This window comes from Neolamprologus multifasciatus, chromosome 13, assembly GCF_963576455.1.
Source record: "Neolamprologus multifasciatus chromosome 13, fNeoMul1.2, whole genome shotgun sequence".
Lineage (NCBI taxonomy): Eukaryota > Metazoa > Chordata > Actinopteri > Cichliformes > Cichlidae > Neolamprologus > Neolamprologus multifasciatus.
Genome location: NC_140451.1, coordinates 31,142,129 through 31,169,833, shown reverse-complemented (window position 1 = coordinate 31,169,833; position 27,705 = coordinate 31,142,129). Strand labels below are relative to the sequence as shown.

The following is a 27,705-nucleotide window of genomic DNA, read 5'->3' as shown; positions in this document are numbered from 1 at the left end:
TTGGAACAGCCTTCTTCAGGTCAGCTGAATCTGTGATTCGATTTAAAGACTATTGAAAATTTGTTTTTATACTACTTCTAGAAGTATAATGTTTAAAGTTGTTTTTTTTTTAAAAAACAAAACAAAAAAAAACTATTCACTCCAGTGGAAAAACTTTGGAAAACTGTGGTTTTTCTGGCCTCTAGTTTGGATATTTGTTTCAGTTTCTTTAGCTGGGTTTTCTCCTGTTTTGCTTTCTTACTTTCTCCACAAATAATAATAATTCTCTCAGTGATCATCTTAAGTGTTGTACAAATGTTTCTCAATTTAAAATCTGCTATAAGAATAAAATAATAAACCAATATGAAGAAGTTGAAAATAATAGAATTTAATTGTAGAAAAATGATCCTTTTAGTTTGAGATTTAGTGGTATTGCTCATTGTTGAGTATATTGTTCTGTTTGCTTTGTTTTGTTTTGTTATGTACAGAATATTGTCAGAGTGTAATTTTGGTGGTAAGTGCCTACTTGTATTATCACAGATAGGGGGCAGGTGTCAATAAGAATTTATTCTTCTTCCTGCTCCTTTTTATGCATGGAAACAGTTTTATTTTAATTGAAAGGAAGGTGGCGTATGGGAAATGAATTACGGCTGTACCATATGTGAAACAAAAAATAAAATAAAATAAATAAATAAATAAATATTTAAGAAATCCAGTAGTAACTTTGCATATGTACTTGTTTTTTGAACAGGATAAGAACGCTTTCATGCACATATTAATAATGAGGACCCTTGTCCTGTTGGAACACCCAGTTGTGTCTATATTTCAACTGTCTAGCTGTTGGCTTAAAGTAAAGTTGAAGAATTTGGAGGAAACCCTCCTTACTCCATCCACTTTGCACAATATACAAAGTACCAGTGGCAGCAAAACAGAGAGGCATGTGACCACCGCACTTCACATATGGTATATTGATCATAGGTCTTAAAGCCTCACCTTTACCTTTTGTCTGGCCAAATAGCTCAATGTCTCACCTGACCATCAAACCTTTCTCCAGAAGGCATTTTGTTAGTTCGAGTGGACACCTGCAAAAGTTCAGGTGACTATGAAGATGTCAGTGTAGGCTAGTGTGCAATATGTGCACATGCAGTTAACTGGTGATTTTAAATTGCCCATATGTGTGAATATCCGTGTGAATGGTTATCTGTCTCCCTGTGTTAGCCCAGCAACAGACTGGCAACATGTGCAGGGTTTACCCCGCCTCTCCCTGAACTAGAAAGACACAATAGAAAAGGATGTACGGATTTTTTATGTTTTCATTTTTAAATTTCTCCTCTGGTACTTATAGAATTTATGTATTCAATGAATGCATTATATTAATGCCAGTGAAGTAGTTTTGCATTTGATAGAGGGATCAAAAAGTATAAAGAGTGCGTGTGCGTATCCACGTTCAATCACTTACATAGAGGCTCACTGTGAGTTAACTTGTTCAGGGAAAAACGTAGGTAAACTGCCATATCACCAATTAAGTCTACACTGAGTCTCCGTCCCTGAACATACAGGCAGTAATAAAATACATTAAGCACATCCTGTCTGGGATGAGAGTATTAGTGTCCCCACCCAGCTCAGTGACATTTACATTAGCATAGTTACAAGGGCTTGGTTCCATGAAGCAGACCCTGCACTGAGGAGATAAGGATTGTACAGAAAGCACACAGTAAAGGTCTGCTCAGTCCTCTTGCCACACGTTCCCCCTTCTCCCATATTTCCACCTTCTCCTATCCCGCTGACTCTGAAACATCCAGCTGGCCCAGAGAGAGAAGGTATTAAAAATATCTCTGCAATTACAAGCAGCATATAACATGCACACAGGAGTACTTGTGCATACACAAACACATTTTTTTTATTTGTGTCTTCATACACACACACTCCCAAACTCATTACTCCCCATAATGACTTAGAATCAAGTGAAGGAAAGGGGGAATCTTGGTTTTAAAAGGGCTTATTACTGTGTTTGATAGCCTTTTGGGGGGCCATATTTTCTCAGAGATGCTGTGGCATCATATCTTCATTAGGTTATCTATTACAAGACCAGAGAATTTTGTTAATTGTTTTGCTAATCACAAGTCTTTTTTTTTCTCTTAGCTTCCATGTAAGTTTTCATCTTCTTCTTCTTTTTGGGGGGATTAGTTTGGACCCTTTCACAACCAGTGTTGGTCAAGTTACTTGAAAAAAGTAATCGGTAACTAATTACTGATTGCTTCCCCAAAAAAGTAATCCCGTTACTTTACTGATTACTTATTTTCAAAAGTAATTAATTACTTAGTTACTTTTTAAAAACACGATTTACAACCTGAATAGGTGATAAAGTGATAGATCTTTCAGCCCAATTCTACTTTTTCTACATAATCCATCATACAAAATGTAATCAAATGGAAAAGTCTCTTTTTAAAACTTGTTTTATTAGTTTTAATCTTTTAACTTTATGCATCAAGCAAAAATTAAATTATATGCACCATTCTCTGACTGGAAGAAATTAGTTTAACATTTAAACCTATTTTCTGCACATTCCAGCACATAAAATAAAATATTTTTTGTGTTTACACTCAGTCTTTCAAATAGATGCAAGTAAAACACAGCAGAAAATAAATAAAGTCAAAGACTAGCGGTCCTGTTGCTCTATTTTCACCTGTAAAGCAGGAGTGGGGTAGGCGGAGGTTTACCCTGGTGCAGGTGTGCCGCCGTCAGTTGAAGAATCCGCGAGTTTCTCTGTGAGTTTCCCATTACGTCGTAGCTACTCGGTGCTTGCTCGGAAGTTTAGGGGTTTTTTCGCTGTAAAAAGAAGTTTTCTTCCCACGCACAACGGACACTAATGTTTTTGTCACTTTTTATGGAATCAAACTCAAAGTAAGGTCAGTACTTCCACGCTTTAAACGCTGCACGCTCATACTCTCTCTGCACTCGATATATGATCCATTGTTGATCTGCACACAGCTGTTGTCACGAACGTCGCACTCGCTTACGTCACTGTCATGAGACATTCTCGCAAAAAAAATCACGGTTTTAGTAACGCAGTAACGCAGCGTTCCTACGGGAAAGTAACGGTAATCTAATTACCGTTTTTGCAATAGTAATCCCTTACTTTACTAGTTACTTGAAAAAAGTAATCAGATTACAGTTACTGCCCATCACAACTGTCATAGGATGACAGTGTACGATGAAAAATATATGATACCTTGTCTTATATGCCATTAACATTATAGGGTGACCATACAAAACCTCTATTGCGGCCGGACTAAATAGAAACTTCTGTGCACGCTTCTTTACACTTAGCATTCTAAAGTGATTTTAATGAGCTAGATTCAGACTATATGTATAGTTTACTGCAACTTTGAAGGAATTTCTTCATTGATCACGTTTTACATAAGCCCATTTCTCATTATCCCCAACTGCCTGTTTTGGTTTTATTGTGAGGTCTGTGTAGTTTATTTGGCTTCCACCCAGTTTTTGTGTTTATTCAGAATACAGACAAATCCTGCTGTGGTCAGATAGGGGTGTTAAGGGATTGTCTGTGCCCTGAAGTGTGCTTAATCTGTGTGTGTTACATTGTAAATTGTGCTCCTGTCAAATGTGCAAATGTCTCCCTCCCTCTCTCTCTCTTGCTCTCGCTTGCTTTCTCGCCCCTCTCTCTCCTTCAGTGTAAATCTCCCAGATGAGTCCCATCTTCCCTTACTGCTACAATAACAATGTTAAAACAAGCTGGAGCAAATTAAAGACTTTATACTGACGGTTTAACAATGGCAAAATTGAGCCCTTTGGCAAGCACATCTTTTTCAGGTTCACCGACGTTCTCTGTTGTCTTTGGTCGTGGTGTTTTCCTGTGCTTGTCCAAATGGTCTTATATAATTGATAAAATAATTTATCTTATTTTGGACTACATCTATAGTGAAATGCATCTGGCTTATCCTTTTACTCAGAAGTTTGATTTTATTCTCTCCATGTGATTAAATTCAATTTAGTTCAGTTCAATTCAGTTTTAGTTATATTGAGCCAAATCACAACAACAGTTGCCTCAAAATACAAAGAAAACAGGCAAAATCTCAACAATCAGATGATCCCACATGAGGAAGTGCTTTGACGACAGTGGGAAGGAAAAATGTCCAGCAGAAAGCCTCCAGCACAGTGGTTCTTAACCTTGTTGGAGGTACCGAACCCCACCAGTTTCATATGCACATTCATTGAACCCCTCTTTAGTGAAAAATAAAATGTGATTTTTTTCAAGTTCAAGACATAGATATCTTTTTTATTGGTGCACAAAATGAGCCGTGCATGTCACGGTGGAGGCTCTGCCGAACCCCTGAGACCGATTCACCGAACCCCTAGGGTTCGATCGAACCACTGCTCCAGCACAACCAGGATCAGGGAGGGTCGGCCATCTTCCATGACCAGTTGGGGTGAGGAAAGGAAGACGGAATAATGACAATGTAGAAGGGAGACAGAGATTAATAGTAACTAATAATTAAATGAAGAGAGGTATATTAACACATAGTGAGTGAAAAAAGCTGACTGAAGAAGAAACTGGAAGATGTTCTATAAGAGTTCTATGCTCCCTGACAATTCCCTATGGATTGTCTGCATCTCATAATGGATCTCATCACAGCCATGGAAACAGCCGTAAGAATAACTAAACTAACACAACCTTGAGCAGAGCAAATCAGGATGAAGGTTTCAGGTACCATCTTCACTGCAAGATTTCCTCCGTCCAATCTCAAGAAAAGAAGGCCATCACATCCCCGAGGAAAGAGCTGACCAGCTGACAAGAAGAAGTGCACCGTTGTTCTAAACTCAACTGATTATCACCAAAATCACCTATGAAGCCTTAAGGCGAGACCCCACAAGCAACTAAAAAAAGAAAGTCGTCAGTTGCCTACAACAACCTGAAAGGGAAAAAGTCTACATACAACTGCCATTACCAAGGGCATGCTATACCCTATAAGAGTGCTCGCCATCATCCCAGATCCCCTTTCGAGAACGCCCCATCACCTTAATGAACTCTACTGACCACAAACAAGATCTGTAAACTTTCACTGGATCCAGAAACCATAGTGTTCTTCTATGTGGTCTCACTTTTCATTTTTATACATGAACCAACTTTACCCTGATCCGATTTGTGCATGGTGTCACCCATTGTAGCCAACCTTTATATGGAGGAAGTGGAAAGTAAAGCTCTTGGCTCTTTCAAAGGGATATCACCTACCTTTGGTACAGATATGTGGATGACACCTGGGTCTAAACCAAAACCCAAGAAGAGGCCTTGTGAAGTGGCGATAAATAAACCATTATTTAAAAAGCCATCACTTGACCTAGCTATTTGTAGACCAATCTCCAGCCTTCCTCTGATTTCAAAAAGTCTTGAAAGAGTAGTCGTAAAACACTTAATTGATCTGTAGAGAAATGGTTTATTTGAAGAATTCCACTCAGGAGTGGATGCTAGATGCTTGTGATGCTAGACCTCAGGCCCCTCTTCTGGACAAATCAGATTGTAGCTTGGATGTGGGATACTTTCTGTTAAAGATACTCAAAACTTCCCTTTTTGATTAGGGTTATAGTTAGTGCTGAAACAGTTGACTCTGAACCCTCCTTTGCTTATGCTGCAATAGGCCTGAGCTGCTGGATGGTTCTCATGATGCACTGAGTGGTTCTTCTTCTTTTTCTTTTCTCTGTCTGTTCTTACACTACATTGCATTTAATCATTAGTAATAATTAATCTCTGTCTCTCTTCCACAATGTGGCTTTTGTACCGTCTCCTTCCCCTCAGCCCCAACCAGTCGTGACAGATGGCTGCCCCTTCTTGTGCCTGGTTCTACCAGAGGTTTCTTCCTGTTTAGAGAGAGTTTCCCTTCCCACTGTCACTGAGTGCACGCTCATAGTGGATCATCTGATTTTAGGGGTTCCTCTTTAACTGTATGATATCTTTACCTTATATAAAGTACCTGTTGTTGGGATTTGACTTTATATCAATAAAATATAACTTGCTGAAATAAACTGAACTAATGATGATGTACCCTTGACAGATAAAGGATAAAGCTTTTCAGGAGAAAAATCATATTTTAAAAAATCTTATATCAGTTGTCCTGTATGGCAGTATCAGTTCTGTGACAGTTAATATTGGACTATAAGAGGACATGTCAAAAGGATAATGATCATCAGGACACAAGCAATATATGAATAAAGATAAATACATTGTTTTTAAAGTGAGTGGGAAGCGAGTGGGAGCGGTGTAAGGTCAGGAATGGTCAAATAAAAGCCAAGATTTGAATCCTATTTCCAAAGGCTTTGCACCTCTAGACTTAATTGGCTGTGAAATTAAGACTACCACGCAAAATACTGTGCCATGGGATGTAACAAGAGTTGTTTTGTTTGCTTGTTTCTCTGTACTTATCTGACAAAATGTATCATCTGCTTAATTTGTATTAAATCGCCACAGTATTTGGCTCCATAAATGCTCTCTGTCTCACACACACAGTTGACACACATGCAGACTGTGCAATACCTATAACACCTGCCAACTTGAAATGAGAAAATTTGGGTAATTGATTGATCTTGATTATGCAGGGGGTCATTTCACCTCCTCAGTCAAGCACAGGTACATGCAAATAATATGCAGACTTCATGATCCCTGCATAGAATATACTGAAACTAAAATACAAAACTGACTCTAGAAAAAAAGAGGAAAAAATGTTGTGTGACTTTCAGATTGATGGAATTGAAAGCGGTATCTCAGCATGCCATAAACTTTGAAGGTTAAGTAGATGTCAAAACACTTTTTTTTGCAGGAGCTCTGAGGCTTTTTTGGCAGTGTGACAGAACCTCTGCCCCTCCTAGAGTATTATCACAGCATTGTCAGGAAACCGTTGGAGGTTCTTTTTGGCATATGATCAAATAGACTGTTGCTGCTGTCTTTCCGGTGAAATAGTGAGTGAAGCCTTATTTTTCAGTCTCAAGATGAACTCATCACTTATCAAAAACTCTTTGGATTGCATATCCACACAAGAGAGAACTTTATGTAGCCCGGATGGGAATTTGGGAGTAGATACTCATAATTCCCATGGGCTTAAATGCCACAGTAACACAGTAAGTATGTTCATCATAAAGTATTATTTTATTGTATGTAACTCTGAAGGGAGTTAAAATATTGTTCAGAGTTCTCATTTTCTGGAGGCCCGAGAAGGTAGCATGGGATGTTTTTCTGTTACAATGGAGGAGGAGATGAGAATGGTATGGAGAGATGCACGAGGTTAGCTGAACCAAAGTGAGCGACTCAGCCAGTTTCACTTAGGTTAACTAGCACAAAAGAGTGTGTGAGTGGAAAGTTGACTGTGTGAGAGCTTCGCAACAGAGTGTGGGTGAAGTGACTTTTTGTTTCCAACAGTCGCACCACCGTGGAAAAAACTGTGTTTCCAGCTACGACCGCTGACGCTAAAGGTTAGCCAGGACTGCTTGGCTGCGCTACGGAGGCAGCCGCTATGGACTGCCGGTGAGCTGGGCAGTGACTGGCTAACGCGCTGTAGCAGAGACAGCATCGGAGAGTGGATTTAGTGTGGGACTAGTGAACGGCGACCTACCAAGCAACTGAACTGTAAGTCAGACTTTCGTGCTCTTACTGGGGAGACGAGGATTTTTCTCCATCGTCCGGCGTGAGCAGCAAACAAGCCTGCAACAAGTGTGAATGTGAGTGTGTGTGGGGCCCATGTGTGAATATGGTGCATTTAGTGGATTCATATAGCATGTTTTGGAGTGTTTATTAGTGAGTAGGGCTGGGCCATATCATACCGTTTACGGTAATACCGGTGTAATGTTGGGCAACGATAAGAAAATTAAATATCGCGATAGAATATGGGTAAAACGCGCATGCGCAGTGCCTTTGTTTTCATACGCACATCGCGGAAAAAGCACGGTGACGGAGAACGAGAAGGGCGAAAGCGGCTCGTTGAATGAAACGGATGAACCAGAACTGGTTTGTAAAAATGTTGCAACTTCAGTGGTGGAACTGGTTTGGCTTTGGTCCGTCAGATACACAACAAAGCACTATTTTTGCTAGAGCTTGCTAGCGGGCCATTGTTATTACTGTGTGTTTTGGAAAATATGGCTCACTTAAAATCAATTCTTTGATTTTTCTGAAACTCGACAGAGCCCCTTATAATCCCGTGTGCCTTATGTATGAATTCTGGTTGTGTTTACTGACCTCGAAACGTTTTTATGTACACGGTGCTCGAAAATCTGCTTGATGGATTGTCGGAGCATTACGGCTATTGTAGGCAGGAGCCTCGCGGAGTGATACGTACTGTGCTTTAACATAATATTACCGTATTGTGTGTGTGTGTAACTTCTTTTTACATTTTGTGGATATTATACACGGTTATGCTGAAGATATGTCGGCCAATTTCCACTGGAAATGCCCTTTGGTTAAACTGTCAGCGAGGAATTTGCACTGTTAAATTTTTTAACTTTAATGCACATAAAAACAGCTGCTTGTTTAAGTGAAAATACATTGATGGTTTTTTTTGCACTAATAAAGTTGTGGAGTTGTAAAGTATTTTGTCTAGTGTCAATCACATCGTCGGTTATATCGTTATTGCAAATTTTCAAACGTATATCGTGATAAATATTTTTGGTCATATTGCCCTGCTCTTTTAGTGAGTCACTTACCAAGAGGTGATAACACAAGTTGGGTTGTTTAATATAATTTCAAAGGGAATTATTTCATTTATACAGTATATTTCATTCGGTTAAGGAACTGGAATATAATTTGAGCTAAAATAAAGGGGGTGTGTTGTACATTATTTCTCCTGCCCTTACATTCAGTAAACGTTTCGTTTTGTGTTAAAGAGTTGTCTGAGGTCGTTTCTTTACTACTGGTTAAGTTTAACTTGCAGGCCAGGGTTTGCTGGTAGTTTCCCTGAGACTCCTGTTTTTACCAGAACCAACTGTAGTATCTAGGCTGTAACAAACCTAATAACCTAATATTGATAATTGACTGATTTGTGTGGGAAACATTTATTTAACCACATATTTGTGTATAGGCCCTGTTAGTCAATGAGGACCAATGATCCCCCACACACACATCAAAATTGGTTTTGGAATGGATCAGCATGCTAGCATTAAGCTTCTGAAATGGCTTTCCCAAAGTTCTGAAAATTTAAATCATGCTTAGAAGCTGTGTCTGTGCCAGAAATCAATCAACTTCCAATTTTGCCTGGAAGAGTGGCCAAAAATCTAGCTATTCCAGAAGTGTGTACCAAACGTGCACCGTCAGGGCGCCTCCTGCAAAGGGAGAATTAACCAAATATTAGCATATATATCAGAGAGAGAGAGAGATTGTGGCCAATTCAAACTTATGCACCATTACTTTTTTCTTTAGCCATTAAAAATGTTTAATGGTTAATCATTCCACCCTGGAAAAAGGACACTTCAACAAAATCAATAAAAGCTCCACATATTACCATTCATGCCCATAATGGGAGTATGTATGTGTCTGATCTATTTATCATCAAATAATTAGAAGACAAATCACAGCTGGCTGTAAAACAATCAGTTGTACAATTACATTGAGCAGAAATATGAAAAACATCCATAATCTTTGAACAGTTATTGCAATATTTTGCAAATTCCCTTAATCTGATGCATAAGATGAAGTGTGCACATTCATTTGCACTGTGACTGTTTAATGGATTGTGGAACTTCAAAATGTCCTACTTTCCAAAAGATTTGGAGTTTGACTAAATGTGGATGATGTGAATGCACCAATTACGGAGCGTTTGGACAGACAAGGCAGTGACAAAGGAAGACGATCTAAGTATTATATACAGAAGTAGCATTGTGCTACTATTGTGGCCATACACAGCTGGATAAAAGGTAAAGCTGTTCAAGACCAAAGAAAGGGAAAAAAAGAAAAATCCCAAATGACCGTGAAGACTTCAAACAGAAGCACAGGAAAGACCCTGACTCCTGACAGCAAGAGAAAGAGCAACGGCTATCCAGCATATATCAAAGAAAATCTAATATGTAGCCACATGTGTGGTCATGCGTTTTATGGACACTGATTTGCATGAATGAGCACATCAGTGTGTCATTGTGGATTAACAGAACACAAACCTTTTATTTATCATACCAGCCTTGACACGACATACATAAACTCTACAGAAATTCCCGGAGAAAAACATATTTGTTGTGACAAGCTTTGTGATGTGCTTTCTCCAGAACCTCACAACACTTCAATTGCATAGGTCTCAAGTAAGTAAGACTGAAAATTCCCAATTGAATGAGTGTATTGGAGAAACTAACAATATATAAATATTGTAGTTTATTATATTATATTTAATATATTATTAAACAGGTGAGCTATGTAGTCTACTAAAGGAGACATGGAAGACTTAAAACAAAGGAGACACGAAACAGTTCACTTAGTGTCTGATAGAGAAAAAAGTGTCTAATTCAAAAATGAAATTGAGTCATCTATTCCATATTTATATATAGGTATGAGTAGGAATCCAACAAATGCAGGCCTTTGACAACAAAGGCTGGCATCCATCATGTATTTGATATAAGATGCCTCATGAGACACGACCTACTTTACTTTGTTTTCCTGTTCACCTTTGAAATGTCATGGACTTGAGCTGAAAATAGCAAAGCAAGTAGTCTAAAATCAAGATCAGCTTTAAATCTCACACTGTTCAACTTAAAACAAGCTGGATCAAAACTGTCCTTTGTGGTGGTCCCATCTGGTTTCTACATTCCTCTGTTTATGTAGTGCTCACCAGTCTGCTTGACAACTGCACCAGTTGCTGAGTGAAACAGTATTTGACATTGGCAAAGAGTCCACTCTAACACACCCCCTTTCTTCCCATTGTGATACAAAATATAATCTTGGCTTCGATTAACTCGGGAAAAGTGGTGGCATCAGATGACTCGGGAGCAGAAGCATCGGAACAAACCCGGAACAGACATGAGGCTAATTGATTTAGTGAAAAGAACTGGCTAGAGCTTTGCTGTCTAAAGGCAATAAAGGTGAAGACTGCTGCCCGAGAGGACAGCTAACACAGAGGAAGGGCTATCAAGTAGCAAGTTGACTCAGGAGCATAAACATGCTGGAGACGGCCAGTGGCCAGCAAATTTGGGTGCTGATGCTGACAGTGGGCTGGCAGAGTTTATAGCAGTCTGGTGGCTATCTGACTCAGATACTGGAACAGAATGGTGGGGAGGGTTATAGTTAAGCAGTCCCACTCTAACCACCTGGGATGCTGATCTGGACGGTGGTTGCCTCAGAGACCGGACTAGCCTGGAAGCCAACAAGTCAAAGGCAAGCAGACTTCATGCCCAGCACATCATGTGGAAATCATGAAGACCTAAAAGTTCCTCCAAACATCAGTGGAGACAGATACAAACTTCAGCCATGGACAAAACAAACATAAGACTGGGCTTCGTTATATTGCACATGTGTAGGCTGGCAGTCCTTGAAATCTCTGCAAGTCTATGAAGTTGCAGCAGCTGAGTTTAGTCTCACTACAGTATGCTCATCCAATGAAATACCCGACTGTATAGGTGTTACGACCCAGCTCAAAAGCCGCAACATAACTAAGGAGACAAACACAAACAAGGCCACCCTGAGGGGAATCAGTTAAAAAAAGGTTTATTACAAACTTTAAACAGAAATCCGACAGGGCTGTGTTCAACACGCCACTGGGCAACCAATTAACACATAAGGCAACTCTAAACAGGCTAAGCTCAACCGTGCACCAGTGTAACCGCAAAGTTCACCACTATGAACAGAGTTGAGCGGGCACAGTTCAGAGGGAGTCAGGAAGGGCAAGCTGCACAATCTCCAAAGCAGCCGCCCTGAGTAAAGGATCTCCAGTCGTTTGTAGCGGCAGGTGAGCACGATCAGCCACTGATTGCTTCACGGAGTGCCACAGTTTGGATTTGCTTGAAGGGAAAAGGTGGTCTCACTCCCTCCGAGGCCCAGGGCCATAACAACACAGGATTTGAGCTCAAGATTCATGTCTGCTGAGTACATCAAGCGACAACAGAGAGGCTGGAAAGCAGATAAATGTGAGCGTCATCCTCCCGTTCCTAAACCGCACATTGTCGATTCTTGTACTTAACTCCTCTCGTCGACTCCTAGTCCCTCCCACCAGCAAGCAGAGGACACAAAGAAAAGACATGAGGAGAGAAACACAAGTGCTATATTTGTTATACGACTGCATTTTAGGATCTCATTAAAAAATGTTCTTTTTAATCACAAAAAGAAACAACGGAAGACAGAAAGGACTAATCATGCAAACAGTCATCCAATAATTGCATCTTCCAGCTGCATATGTCACCTCTTTCACATTTGAAGGTAAAAACATTTCCACAAAGGGTACGCCTGCACATCACTGATTACAGCTCCTCTGGCAAGTTTCTTCAGTTTCTCCTCTGTGCTTCAGAATCATTTACTGCTTTAGTATTATGTCCTGAGACTGATTTCCAGGTCAAAGAGGTGAAATGAAGAAAATGAGAAAAGTCCACCGAACATACTGCATCATTGAGAAAGTACATCAAATTATTAAGTAGAGATATTTAAATAGTACAACATGCAACCAGCTAAATCAAAGGAGATCCAAGGCGCGCTGACATGACACGACAGGCAGGGAGAGATGCTGGAGGTTAACCAGGAGGACAGCCAGGGAACACCGATGTACTGCATCAGTGAAGAATGGAGAGAAAAGACACACACAGAGACAGATGGGGTGATGAGATGCAGGTGGAAACAATTAGGGCGGAGCAGATAATCACAGGGGCAGAAACACAAAGGAAGAAACACACAAAACCAACCAAAGACGCTGTCCCGAACTCGAAAATATTGAGGAGGAAAACAAAATAACACCGGTCCCGAAGAGTCTGGTCAAACAATGATTTTATTGAACACACGCACGGGGAGATGGATACTGCACACAATCAGCATAGATCTCCACCCAAGAATGCACAAGCAATTGCTTTTATAATGTCAGGGTTTGACGCCCCTTCTCGCATTATTTGCATCTTAAGAACATTATTTGCATCTTTTACAGACAATGATCAATTTTAACCGATAAATGCAGACACCGAAGTTCCCCTCTCGAGCATCTTCTTCCAAATATGCCGATGAATTCAGGCCATGAAGGTCCCCAGGGACTTGTCTTCTTTTTGGCACATCTTCTGTCACCTGTTACTAAGCAAACTCAAACGCCACAGGTTGCTGAATAGTTTGCTCAAGCCTGTTTCTAGATTATGTGTACTATATGTGTTTTGTAAGCGTGTATGCAGTTCTAACCTTCTATAGCTCCAAATCACTTACACAATAGATCGCCCGGACATCGCGCCGAACGAGGCTTATGACCTTTTCTTAATTGACTGAGCTTCCACTCTTTAACCCTTTAAAACCGGTCAGAGCGGGCACGCTCTGTTTTGCATAACTATTTTTAAATCCTTGTAGCTCTGCAACCACGTGAGCTAGCGCAATTATTTTTTTTGCATATGAAACCGGAGGAGTTGTACTTACATCTTATGCCATCAGCTTGTCCTCGGTCACAGTTTCCTTCCACATAAAGCTTTGCAAAAACTGCATAAAAAGCACTTGCAGCAACAAAAACATAATATTCCAGAAACACGCTTTGCCGATCCGATCAGCTGTTTGTAACACTTCCTACATTGGATTAGACGTCAGCGCGAACTATCGCATGTCCGCCATGACCTGCCCGAAACCGGAAGTGATGTCATTTTCGCGGAAATGTAGTTTTTTACCGTCCGGGCCTCAATGAGCCTATACTGGTGTTTTTAAAAGTTATGTTTGACTTTATGACTTTCTGTGTGGTTTCTGGGATGCTTAGGACTCATATTGCACTGCTGGAAATAGTTTATTTTGATGCATATGCTGCTTTTTTGCAAATTTGCATTATAATATTTATTTTCGTTTTTCCTGCAGTGTATATAAATTGGTGTATTTCAAAAATAAAACTATGAAGGCACTCAAAATAAATTTCCTGTGGTGGGAAACTATTTTGTGCAACTTTTTTGTATTTACAGTTTTGAGGGATAAGCCTCTTAAATTTCTCTAACTAGAAATATATGTTAAAAAAGCAAAAACGATTTTCAATTTTTTTGTAGTTTATTGCACTTTTTTGCAATTTATGTAATCACTATGCACTTAATTCATACATATTATTAAAATCTAGGCTGTAATGGTTGTATTGATGTATATCAACTTGAAATGCTCCCAAAAATGGCTCCACAGCATGTAAAAATATAATATAAGCTCTGGCGGACTTGGTTCTATGGTAGGTCTTAAAGGGTTAATAAGCACAACATGCAATGTGTGTATACAATTATTATGGCTGCACCTGTAATAAAAGGTTAATGTGAGGCCAGCAGGTTTAATAACCATCTTAATGCAATATCAATGCTGTAGATTATATTGTTAATGTAATGTTAATGCTGCAGGATATATTGTAGCTATAAAATTTCTTTAATTCCACAACACATAAGAAAAGTGATATTTTCAAAATAATGAAGGAAACAGCAAAACCAAAACCAAAATTCAATAACCTCCCCGCATGAGGAGTAACAGACACACACACACTTACACAACTTTTTTTTCAGTAAATATGTCATAACACTCCAGCTATAACCTTCGGATGCTCAAAAACAGTGACTCAATCTGTATACATGAATTGCTTATTGCTCCCCAGAAATCAAATCATTCTGCTGGTTGCTGACAAGAAAATTGTCACCTTGAATGCCTCTCTCTCTCTATCCCCCCCCCCCCCCTCCCACACACACACACACACACACACACACACACTCATGCAGCCACAGCATTTTCACCTGCACCAGGATCCTTTACTTTCCTTTCATTCCTTCTCTTCTTCATCTTTGCCTCTCACTAGCTGTTCAGGTAGGCTTTTTAATAGAGGCTTACTAAGGAACACAGCGCTGCTGTTATGTAGCCCACTCACCTGATTGTGTCTCACATTAATATGTTTGAATTTTTCAAGGTCAAATGACTCAAGCAGCTGACAAACTGACAAATACCCCGGCATACTGAAAGGCAACCATGGCAACCCATACCTACAATTATGTTTCACAATCTCTAAATAGAATCTCTTATTTTCCACACTTCATCTCTTGATCAGTCTAACGTATAAATACCATGGTGCTTTTGCTTTTGATGTGAGATCATTTGCAATGTAGAAAAATAGGTGAAGTGCACTGCTCGTACATAACTTGTGCTGACAGTGTTGCTTTCATATTAAAATATTGTCCGACTCACTTCTCTGTTACAGTCTTGATAGGATGTGTCTATGCAGAACTAGCGACATTTAAGTAGACATTTGTAGATGTATGCTTTCAGATGTCTGTTTATCACTTTCTGTCCAGTTATACATTTGTCAACTACTCAAGCTTTAGGGACACTATATGTTTCCATGGGAATTAAGAATAAGTAGCAGCCAGTTGCCAGTTGCACTTTTAAATAAGTGCAAATCTGCAGTTTTGCTAATCTGGAGCATTCAGGTATGTGATAAGACACCTGAAATGTTAATACAACACTCCAAAACGGAGGTCATTGCAAATTCACCTCAAGTTGACACCATGCAATTCCACGAGCGCTGCACCACTCCATGATCTCTAAGCAAATGTTAAATGTTAAAGTTCATGACAATATAATTTGAAAAAGACTAAACAAAGTGTGGCTTGTTTGAAATTGCCAGGAGAAAACCTCTGATCTCTAAAAAGGAGATGTCAGTACATCTTAGGTTTGCAAAGCTGTAGCTGAACAAACTGGAACAATTTCATTTGCACCACATTTGGCGACAACCAAACACAACTGGTCAAGAGACACCTCATACCAACCATGGTAGTGGAGGGCTGATGATTTTCAGTGATATGCAGCCCCAGGACCTGGGCAGCTTACAGTCAACGAGCCAACCATGAACATCTCTGTTTACCAAAGAATTCCTGTCATGTGACATCATATGCGAGGCGATCACTACAATGATCAAGCACACCAACAACAGAGTGGCTACAAAATAGTGATGCGCGAATCATGAACGAATCGTTCAATACTCGAGAATCACTTTACTGACTCATGAATCATGATTCACAAGCCCAACTGACTCACTGACTCATCCCTGTTGCTGTTAGCAGCAATATATCTAGCTTATAATTAAAATTGTGGCGAAAAACACAACATCCAGTATTTTAACAAAAACATTTCTGCTCTGAACTGGAAGAAACAACCCTGAGTAGAAGCTCACATCAAGAAAATAGCTCCTCGGTTCAGAGTAGCATCGCTCTGCTAACATGCTAACAGCACATTTGAGCTACTCACCCCAGTGTTGCCAACTCCTCAGTAAGGAAAATCGCTATTGGCTGTCCTAAAAGTCGCTAGAAGTCGCTAAATGACGTCATCGCCTAATTTGCATAATTGGTCATGCTAATGTAATTGTAATCTATGTTGTTGGAGAGAGAAATAACATCGTGGAAGAGACATAAAGTGAGTAAAAAACGTCCTAAATGCATTTAGAATTTATTTAGAACTACAAATTAAATTTATTTTAGCAATTATTGTTTTTTTAATGTCACAATTCCAACCCTGCTCCTTTACCCAGGCTTGGACCGGCAAAAGTGACCCAAAATAGGCACTCTGGTGGAGTTACTTTGTGTGTTTATAAGTAGTTTTAAACCTTGTGATCCACAAAACAGCATAAGAGTAAAAGAGTAAAAGAACTGACTGCGTTACAGCACCCGCTGCTTGTTGAGAGTAAAAGCGATATGCGCTTTCACATCTTTTTTTAGCGACTTTTTTTGAAAAAAAGTCGCTAGGGGGTCTGAAAACTCGCTAAATATAGCGACAAAGTCGCTAAGTTGGCAACACTGACTCACCCCCTCCCTCCTGGCTCACAGTTTCTTCTTCTTCTTGGTTGGCAACCAATGTTAAGGCGCATTACCGCCCCCTGGCTCACAGCTCAGTGGACATTTAGATGAGAAAATATATATTTAACACATTTAAGGAAAATACAAATAAAATACAAATAAACAAAATAAATGTTTATTAAGCAATTTTGATAGGAAATTGCTTAATTTTAGAAATGTTTTTGCTCTTTTTTGCTCTATAAAATAGTTGTTTTCTTTTAGAATCATTCATCTTAGCAGTAGGATTTACATGAAAAGGGAAACAAATTAAGTTTGAGTGAAAATGTACATTTTTTTGCACACTCTGGTCACTCAGTGAATCAAATGACTCAAAAAACCCGATTCACTTTGGTGAGTGACTCATTAAAACCCGATTCAGTAAAAAGAATCAAATTTACCATCACTACTACAAAAGAACCGAGGTGTTGCACTGACCCAGTCAAAGTCCAGACCACAACACTGCTCAACTGCTGTGGTAGGACTTCAAGAACGCTGTATGTCAATCAATGCAAATCAATTTCAATGAACTGAATCAATGTTGTAAGGAAGCGTCAGCCAAAATTCATCCACAGTGATGTGAAAGAATGATAAAGTCATAAAGAAAACAATGTTTTCAAGACTTTATGTAACTTAATGATTAGGTGTACTAAGGTTTTCACAGGATTGAATCTCATGGCTTGCGATAGACATAAGCTAAAGTAATTAAAGTAGCAATTCATATTGATCAGTGCTGAAACTCTCAGGTAGAAGCACCATAAAAATACATGACCAGTTTAACTTAAATGTCTTAAATTTCTCGTAAGAGCCCTGGAAGTGTTAAACATTTAATAGAAGCTGAAATTAAATTTAGATTTAATATAGCCAATTTAATATGGCCACAATAGTTTATAGTGTTTACTGTCACGGCGGGGTGCGCCGGTGTGTTTCTTGAAACGGGACCCAAAAGCAGATGTGGACGAGGAGTTGCAGGTTTAAACAGAAAGCGATCCTTTATTTGGATGATAGCAGGAGTTAAACATGGAACCCTAAACAAACTAAAAAACACTAAGAAACAAATACTATGAAGTTCTATCACTATGACAATGACCAAGACAATGGTGGAGATAACAGACGACCTGACAACGACATTCAGAAAACAGAGGACTTAAATACACACATGAGGTGATCAGGGGAAGTGGAGACACATGAGAACACAGCTGACTCGAATGAAACATAATGACAATACAGGGGAGAGCAACACTAACTACAATGAACAAAGAACACCAGACTCTTACAAAATAAAACAGGAAACATGGAGACATAGACATGAAGATAAAACATGACATGAACTTAACATAACCACATAGACATGAAACATAGACGCAGGAACCAGGGAGACTGAGTACAAGGGGAGATGACAGAAATAACTAAGAAATAAGGTCTGAACAGCAACCTAGAAATTAACTAGATTGAAAAGGAATACAAAAATACATAAAACTCAAACACTGGGTCACACACGTGACAGTTTACACATTCATTGTTATTTATATGATTTACTTCGAGCATTTGCAATCGTAGCGCCTAAGCTGTGGAATTATTTACCCCTACACATCCCACTGTCAATCTTTTTAAATCTTATCTTAAAACGCATTTTTATTTACTGGCTTTTGATACAGCATGAGAGTACGGAGCCCCGCAGGGGACATGGGAGAAAAAAAAATTAAGACGGACTTTTGTGAGATCTCGCAAAACTAACTCGGGATCTCGCAAAACTTTTGTGAGATCTCGCAAAACAAACTCGGGATCTCGCAAAACTTTTGCGAGATCTCACAAAAGTTTTAGCCGCATTCTTCCCGTTAGCCTTCACAAGCCCAACTGACTCACTGACTCATCCCTGTTGCTGTTAGCAGCAATATATCTAGCTTATAATTAAAATTGTGGCGAAAAACACAACATCCAGTATTTTAACAAAAACATTTCTGCTCTGAACTGGAAGAAACAACCCTGAGTAGAAGCTCACATCAAGAAGCTAACGGGAGGTTAGCTTCTTCAAGCTAACGACCTCCCGTTAGCTTGAAGCTAACGGGAGGTCGAGACCTACTACAGCCGGGAGGAACACCGCTTTCCCGGCACATCGTGCCTCGACCTCCCGGTCGGCTTCGAGCCAGCGTCCGAAGAATGCGGCTAAAACATTTGCGAGATCCCGAGTTAGTTTTGCGAGATCCCGAGTTAGTTTTGCGAGATCCCGAGTTAGTTTTGCGAGATCCCGAGTTAGTTTTGCGAGATCCCGAGTTAGTTTTGCGAGATCCCGCAAAAGTCCATCTTAATTTTTTTTTCTCCCATGTCCCCTGCGGGGCTCCGTATGAGAGTTATTTGTTATTTTATTAGGTATGTTGTATTCTTGTACAGTTTTTTTTTTATTATGTATGTTGTATTCTTGCACAGCACTTTGGTCAACGCTCCTGTTGTAATTAAATGTGCTATATAAATAATTAAACCATTACTTTTTGGCAAAAGCATGCTTCAGAATTTTAGTTTAGTTGAGTTTTTGTCTCTTCTTTTAATCCCACTGATATAAGATTTGCTAAAGTAATTCCCGATGCCTCGCTGTGACACGGTGTGAATATGGTCGTGACCGAGCTATCATCCTCCACCCAGCATTTTGCAGCTCACACGACACAACCAAGAGCAAATGCCACATCTTAAAGTCACAAAAATGTGCACAGCAGAGTGAGAATAGCCACAGCTGCAGTACAACTCCAGGCCCAAGGTCAGGGCCAGATGGCTCCGTGTCATGTGACTTGTGCTCATTGTTGTGCTGCTCAACATAAACACAGATGATCATTGTGAGCAGAGTCGTGAACGGCGTCACAGTTTCAGGAGCACACATCTGTGGTCGGCTTTAGTTACACTAATAAAACATATATTCCATCTATAATCAGTATATATTTGTAAAGCATTTAAGAATTTCAAGAAGTCAAAACAATTTATTTTAAAATAAAAAGCTATTTTGTTTCACAAATGAGTGTAAAAGCCGATTCACTTAATGGTAAGAGTGTTAAAGATGATGAAGATGTATTTATTGTTGTTTCAGAGAAATTGTTTTGACACAAAAGCTTAAACTTGTGCTTCATCAACTTGAAAAGAAATATTTTGCTTTAGCGGTTCCAAAAATAGGCTATTTATTAATAATAACACAATCAATTCAAATGTAAATTGTTTTACAAATCCATCTGGGGATTACACAGATCATTATCTCATAAATATCCAGTAAACATCTGAATTTAAAAAGAAAACAGAAAAATAAATAAAGATTCATTTATTTCAGAGGATATAAAAACGAACAAATCGATAGGATGATGTTTGTGCTGAACTTCGGTAAAAGTAGTAAAGATTTTAATACAAAATCTAAGACGTTTAACATATATCCCGAAAGTAGACCTGTGCAGCAGGAGATAAGTGGGAAATAATTCATGAAGAGACAAAAATAAGGAAGAAAGATTAATGGAGGAAACTTGATAAGGACCGTTGTGAAGTGACTTGCAGTGTAGAGGCTCCACATCTATCTAATGGCTGGAACTGTGACTCTGTATAAACGTCTGGAGGTGTCTGACAGCTGATTTAGAGGCTTGGCCGTAACAAATGAACCACAGCGCTAATGATCGTGCCACGGCTAGCTTTAATGGACATACCCACAGAGCACTGGGCAGAGAACAAGAGCATTGCCAGCATGCTGGGTGTGGGAAGTGGAAGTGGGTGACGCAGGAATGGAGGGGACAGAGAAAAAAAACAAAAAAAAAGCGATTTGAAGAACAGAAAAGTGGTGAATCCTGTGGTTTCAGCCCATTGTTGTTTGAGGAGAAGAGGACAAAGCATGGAGGAAAGGCAATCTCATTTGATAAACAGGACATTAATATCAAACATTAGTTTTACTCGACTCAGCGGTCGTCCAGCTACCTGACTCTCATTCACCCTCCCCTTCAGCCATCTTTCTTGCCTCTTGCTCTTCATCTCTTTCCTCCTGATCACCAATGACCTCTAAGAAAACATTTTCAGCACCCAGGAGCATTTTCCCTTTGACAGAAATCATTAATCCACTCTCAAAATTTAATTCAAGGCGGCTTTGAGAGTCTTTACCTTCAGTGCTAAAAGGCTTTCAAAAAGACATTCATTTAATTAGAGAATTAAGCCAAATTAAATTTGGTTGCTTCTGATGCTACGCAGTGGCGAGGATTACTTGCAAACACTGACAACTTCTTTTTAAACAGCAATCTTAAAAATCAACTCTACTTAAAAGTTATTCAGAGCTATTTGAAATGAACTGTAATATCCATGACTTCCAGGTAAAAACTGCATATAGAAAAACAAGCATGAATCTGTCTTCAGTTGTTTTTTAACTCTCTTGTTCAGTTCAGCTATTATAGCATGCAACTATATTATTACTGCTTCTATTATACATTTCAATAATGCAGCTATTGTCATATTTAGCTGCAATGTGAGAGGGGAAAACAAATTTTCATCACTTTTTGATGGCGCTAAGCTGCAGGGGGAGCTGTATACGGCTCCATTTCCATCCTTGTTAACATGTGTCAAAGTTACCAGTGAAGCCCAGTGGTTTTTTTGGCTGTAGCTTTGTTTTATAGCCCCAAGTGCAAGGATCATGTGGACATCCTGCTTCCACTTTCATGCCTCTAAGGCTTTCCTAACTGTTTGGGTTGCCTTCGCTAATTACAATTCAAACGCTGCCTCCCTGCCTGTCTGCTTGCGTTGTGCTCGGCTGGGCTCATATAGGAATTGTTTGTGTGAATGTGCCCTCAAAAGACCCTGACGGTCCTCAGATGCTCCCATCTTTCATGTTCATTTCGCAGCCAGCAGTCAGTGACTTTCCTGATGGGAGTTTGTAAATTCATGAGATGTATGACATGGATTGCCATCACCCCGCTCTTCCTGCGACGAAATACCTTTTGACAAATTCACCCTAAACGTAATTTATTCCAATAACGTCAGCTTCAGAGTTAATAACATTAACATCAAAGGGTAACAGTATCACCACATTCCTTTGCTCTATGGTTTCATGTTTAAAAACAGAAAGGACATGACAGGAATGGAAGTCAGTTGAGTTAGCATTCTGATTAATGGTTAAAAAATGTGTTTACATTTGTTTAATTTGTTTTCAGTTACTGAATCGATTTTCAAGAAATGTGACGGTATGCATGGTGCACATACAATCCTAACAACTTTGGTGACCACTCAACTATTCTCTTAATTTATCACCTACTGAATGCTTTGACACTAAATGTGGTCCATATTGCACTCAGATTGTTTTGCGATTCACTGATTTTTCAATTACTCAGTTAGGTTTGTGTTTTTGGTTTTTCTTTTGTTTCTTGCAAAGGGACTTCATGCCTCTTGTGTTTATTCTGTTTGTATCTGTGTGTGTGCCATTTATCATCATTTATTTATTTATATAGCACTTTAAAAACACACCTGGTAAACCAAAGTGCTGTACAATACTAATATGCACATAGTAATAAAAAAACAGAGTTAAAAGCCAGGGAATAAAAGTAGGTTTTTAATAAAGACTTAAAAACTGGCACTGATGTAGAGGAAGGTTATTCCAAAGCATCGGCGCAGCAACAGAGAACGCTCGGTCTCCTCTAAGTTTCAGCCGTGACTTTGGGACCGAAAGCATCAACTGCTCAGCTGACCGAAGGGAACGAGTGGGGACGTGGGGCTTCAACAAGTCAGACAAATAAACAGGTGCCAGACCATTTAGAGATTTAAAAACCAATAAAAGGACTTTAAAACGGATCCCAAATTCAATTGGAAGCCAGTGTAGAGAGGCCAACATCGGAGTGATGTGACCAAATTTTCTTCTGCCAGTTAAAAATCGTGCCGCAGCATTTTGCACTAATTGCAAGCGTGACAAAGTGCCCTGCCGAAGCCCTATTTTAACAACACAGCTGAATGGTAAAAGTGAATTTTAATAATGTGCTGTATAACTGTCCAATCTGAACACAATTCGTTCCAAGACTGGGCTGTAGTGGCTTTTTTACTGACAATCATGCTGTTAGGCATTCAGTGTGGTGCAGAGAGACAGTTTTGGAACAGCAGATGCGATTACGTCTATTTATTTAAACACAAAAGGAATGATTATTTAGCTTTCAGTACATTATTATTTCCTTCAGGTCATTCACAGTTTTCTTAAACTTCACAAGCCAGAAATGTTTAGAATTACAGTTTAATACATAAGATATTAAACCTTAAGATAATAAAATGCACAAAAATAATCAAAGGGTGTATTTTTTATTTTACTAATTTTTAATATATTCAATTTTTGTTGGCTTACTGAAGAATATGGATGTTTTCTCATCTTGTGCTGATAGATCAGGCGTTCCTTGTTCACCAACTGTTTTCTTCTTTTTCCTATGGTCTGTTAGCCTTTTTCCTTTTTAAAACAGCTTTAGATGTCCAAAGTTTTCTTCTGTTACCTGAGCCACATGGAGAGTCTCAGGAGAAGCAATTTTCAGTTCCGGTGTTATTTTAGCCTGAGCTCTGCAAAAATACTTCGGAAATATTCCCCTCCCCCCTGTTTCATTTTCTTCAGTTGGATTTTTCTCCAGCATTGTCACAGTTTTCTCCATGAGCCACCTCAAGGTAAACGTGTTTCCTTATGAAGAGAAAAGGGGCCGTGGTCGTATGCAGATTGCGTGTAGCGAGCATGAGCCCATAGATTTTGAATGATTCTGATTCATGTGCAGTGTAGTGAGAACATTTTCATAAATCTGATGGTAAATTTGTGCTTGTGGACTTATTTTTGGAACATTCCAATAAAAAATTGTAAATTGGCCCATTGCGATCAATCCAAGTATTTTTTTTTTATTATTTATTTATTGTTTGTTGGTTTTTGCTCCTTAATGTAATCATTTTTTATTCCCAGAATGGGTGGGAAAGTAATTGGAGACACTCTGCAGATAAGAAAAACTTTGGATTTCCACTGCAGATACATTTGGAGATGTTTCTACATATGCTATCCAAGGCTGGATTAGAAATATCTGGGTATATTGTATTTCCCATAATGTCTGCCCAGGGATAAAAAAAAATGGTCGGGGTCCAAACAAGAGAAGATATGATGATGCAGAATACTCTAATAAATTTCTAACACAGTGCAGGTGGATTTTGTATTTTGTTGTTCAAAATAGTAATGTCAGAAGAACTATTAGATTTTGACTTTACGTAACCATTCCAGTGTCTAAGATACAGTTGTGTAGTACTCACTTTTGCTTTTGATTGCGTGTGTGCGTACGTACCGCCACTGTTTGGTGCTCTTTAGAAAGTTAAATGGTTATACAAGGGAAAATAGGATTTTAAGTAAGTAAGTAAGTAAAGTTTATTTATATAGCGCTCTTCAAAGACATATGTCACAAAGCGCTTCACAAGAAAGATAACAAAACACAATACAATCTATTATCTGGTATAACGAATGTATTAATAAGAGGAACAAACCACTATATTTGCAGAATTGGATTGATAAAAATATAATCTATTTAAAAGACATATTTGACTCTGAAGGCCAGCTACTTAGTTACAATGACTTTATTACAGAAAAAACATTCCCTATCAAATTGAAAGATTTTAGCTCTGTAATAAAGTCCGTTCCCAGTGGACTGACTGAGTTGATGAAAAGCTACAAAAAACAGAACACACCACATGCATCCGTTAACACTCTTTATATAAATGGTATTGATTTCTTAAGCAAGAAATGCACCAATAAACATATTAGAGAATGTTTGTATAATGCGAAGAAAATAACTCCAAGAGGGAAGTTTTTTTGGAATGCTATTTTTGATAATATCAACTGGGATAAAGCGTGGCTTGTTCCTTTTAGATTTTGTATTACAAACAAAGTTAGAGAATTACATTTGAAAATATTACATAACATATATCCATCCAACACGTACATTTCAAGATTCTGTGACATTGATAGAAAATGTACCTTTTGTAAAACTGAACTTGAAAGTGTTACACATTTGTTTTATGGCTGTTCATATAGTGCTACATTTTGGAGAGAGCTTGAAAATTATATACTGTGCAAGACAACATACAAAATCAAAATTGAAGGGAAGAACATTATCACTTATTTAGAAACTAAAGAAAAAAAATATGTGCCATTGTCAATCTTTATATCTTATTAGGGAAATTCCATATACATAAATGTCAATTTCAAAACTCAACCCCATCATTTAATTTGTTTTTGATTGAAATTGAATATTACTTAAACTCTCTTAAATTAACTTCCAATAAAAAAGGTTTATCATTGATTGAAATTCATTCAGAAATGTTTAACGAATGAGCTGTCACAACTTTCAAGTACAAAGTTGTTATGAAGTCTGTCACATTCCCCCCCCCCTTTTTTTTCTCTTTTTTTCCCCCCTTTATTTATTTATCCTTCTTATTTCATTGTACTGTATATTGTTACTCTTATTTGCATTATCATTATCATTATTATTATTATTTGTATGTCTACTGTACAAACTGAACTGGAATGACTGACTGTTCGCTTTATAATTTCAATAAAGTTTGAAAAATAAAAAAAAACACAATACAGCCATAAATGCATCATAAAAACCCTCGTCTAATTAAAAGCTTTTTGAAATAAAAATGTCTTTAGCTGCTTTTTGAAGGTCTCCACTGAGTCCAGACACCATGAAAATAGAGGAAGTGCATTCCCCAGTCTGGGTGCCACAGCTTGGAAAGATCAGTCCCTCAAGTTCTGAAATAAGTGTGGGGGACCACTAAAAGGTTTTGATTCGATGACCATCCAATTTTAAAGAATTTCTATGCAGCATTAAGAAAGTTGATTTCAGAAAGTGTGCCTTAGCAACTGTAAAAAAAACAAACTGTAGAAATTCTGTAATATTTATGTCAACAGAAAGTTGTACAAAACTAGAAATTCTGAAAACTGTGAAAACAAATCTTTATTTAAAAAAAAAAAAAAGAAACAGTACAAGATATGCACACACACACAAAAAGGAGCTGCATTTATGCCTGGATAGCATCCACAACAATATCATCTTATTATATAAAAGAGGCAAAGACAAAGTTGATGATCATGCACCTTCCACCGAAAATGCAGAAAACAACCGGTTTGAAAGTTCAGAGTTGGAGTCCAGCCATGGCCTTTCTGTGTGGAGTGTGTTTTCTCTGAGTACTCCAGCTCCCTGCCACCGTCCAAATATGTGGTCACTCTAAATTGCTCCTACGTGTCAATATGAGCATTAACATAGTGACCTGCATTATCCCTTTGAAAGGCTGACGACATGTTGTGGGTCTATGAATGGGCTCCAAACCAGCTGCAACACTGAAATGGAAAAGCTGAAGAATATGGATGGATGGGTGGATGGATTTTTTTTTTTTCATGATGGAACCAAGAGTAATTGTTCAGACTTATAACTGTCAGATCACTGTTGAAAAGCAAAGACCCTGGGTGCAAATAATAGCCATAAACTTTGAACCCTTTAGAGTTTCACATAGCCTGTTCTTCCCATCCTTAACACCACTGTCATTCAGAAAATCAATACTGAAATATCAAATTGCAGAGAATGGATGCTGAGCGCTCATACTGGTACAATATTGTTCACAATGAACACTGAACATGAGAAAGATGAAAGAGACAGCTGAAGCTGAAAAATAGTCTCAGAAACTGTATGCATATACACATCTAAGTCTGGGAGTTTGATAGTTCTGCACAGTGTGTTAGCTGTTCCTGACTGTACAGGACTGGCACTCTTGTTGAAAGAGATCTCTGATGCTGTGCCTGGAATCTGCTGGAGCCGCTCTTCAGCTTAACATGTTCTACCCTCTTTTTGAAGGGAGCAAAAGTAATTGGGCAATTGAAAGGCTATTTCATGGGCAGGTGTGGGCAATTCCTTTGTTACGTATGTATATATATATATATATATATTATCAATTAAGCAGATAAAAGACGGGGAGTTGAGTTGATGTGTGGTGTTACATTTGGAAGATTTTGCTGTGAACGGACAAAATGTGGTCAAAGGACTTCTCCATGCAGGTGAAACAAGCCATCCTTAAGCTGAAAAAATAGAAGAATTGCTACAATATTAGGAGTGCCAAAATCTACAGTGTGGTACATCCTGGCAAGAGAAAAATATGGAGAAGATAGGGAACAGCTCATGATCCAAAGTATACCGCATGATCTATAAAGCATGATGGAGGCAGCGTCATGGCTTGGGCCAGTGGCACTGGCAGCCAACTTGAATTACTTGTAGCCCTATTTACTCAATACCATTAGATAAATGGGCTTTGGGTTCTTTTTCTAGTGTACTCTCGTACAATATTTTTAAATTAACTTCTCTTTTGTTTCTGGGATCAATGAAGCTTATTCCTTAACAGTAGCACTACACGTGAAAATGAACACTAGTGTCTACAGTGCAGTAAATCATGTCATACACCATGTAAAGTAGAGCATTGCAACCCTCCTTTAATTTACCAAACAATGAAAACAAAATAATAAAATGGCAGATTTCAGTATTCAGGCAAACCAAAAAAAAACACACAGCAATTTACCCACTGTACACAGAATCTCCACCTATACAGTGTAAACCACCAGTGATAAAACAATTATAGTCCCAAACTAAACCTAAAGCCGGCAGAGATAAACCCTATGTTGCAGGCCTGTATTGCTCCAGTATAAATCCAAAAGATCTCCCAACCGGAAGTTCTTCACTCAACAAGCAATAA

The 27,705-nt window shown here is 38.7% G+C and overlaps 2 long non-coding RNA genes across 3 annotated transcripts in view; one reads left to right on the top strand and one right to left on the bottom strand.

The window, feature by feature from the left end:
- Window positions 1-27,670, top strand: part of LOC146505797 (uncharacterized) — a 116,433-nt gene extending 88,763 nt beyond the window's left edge. The window contains exon 2 of the long non-coding RNA XR_014877694.1: window positions 22,689-27,670. This is a non-coding gene — a long non-coding RNA (uncharacterized LOC146505797). The remainder of the gene's footprint in view (window positions 1-22,688) is intronic.
- Window positions 1-27,705, bottom strand: part of LOC146505796 (uncharacterized) — a 58,574-nt gene that overhangs the window by 30,362 nt on the left and 507 nt on the right. The gene's annotated exons all lie outside the window — the stretch shown is intronic.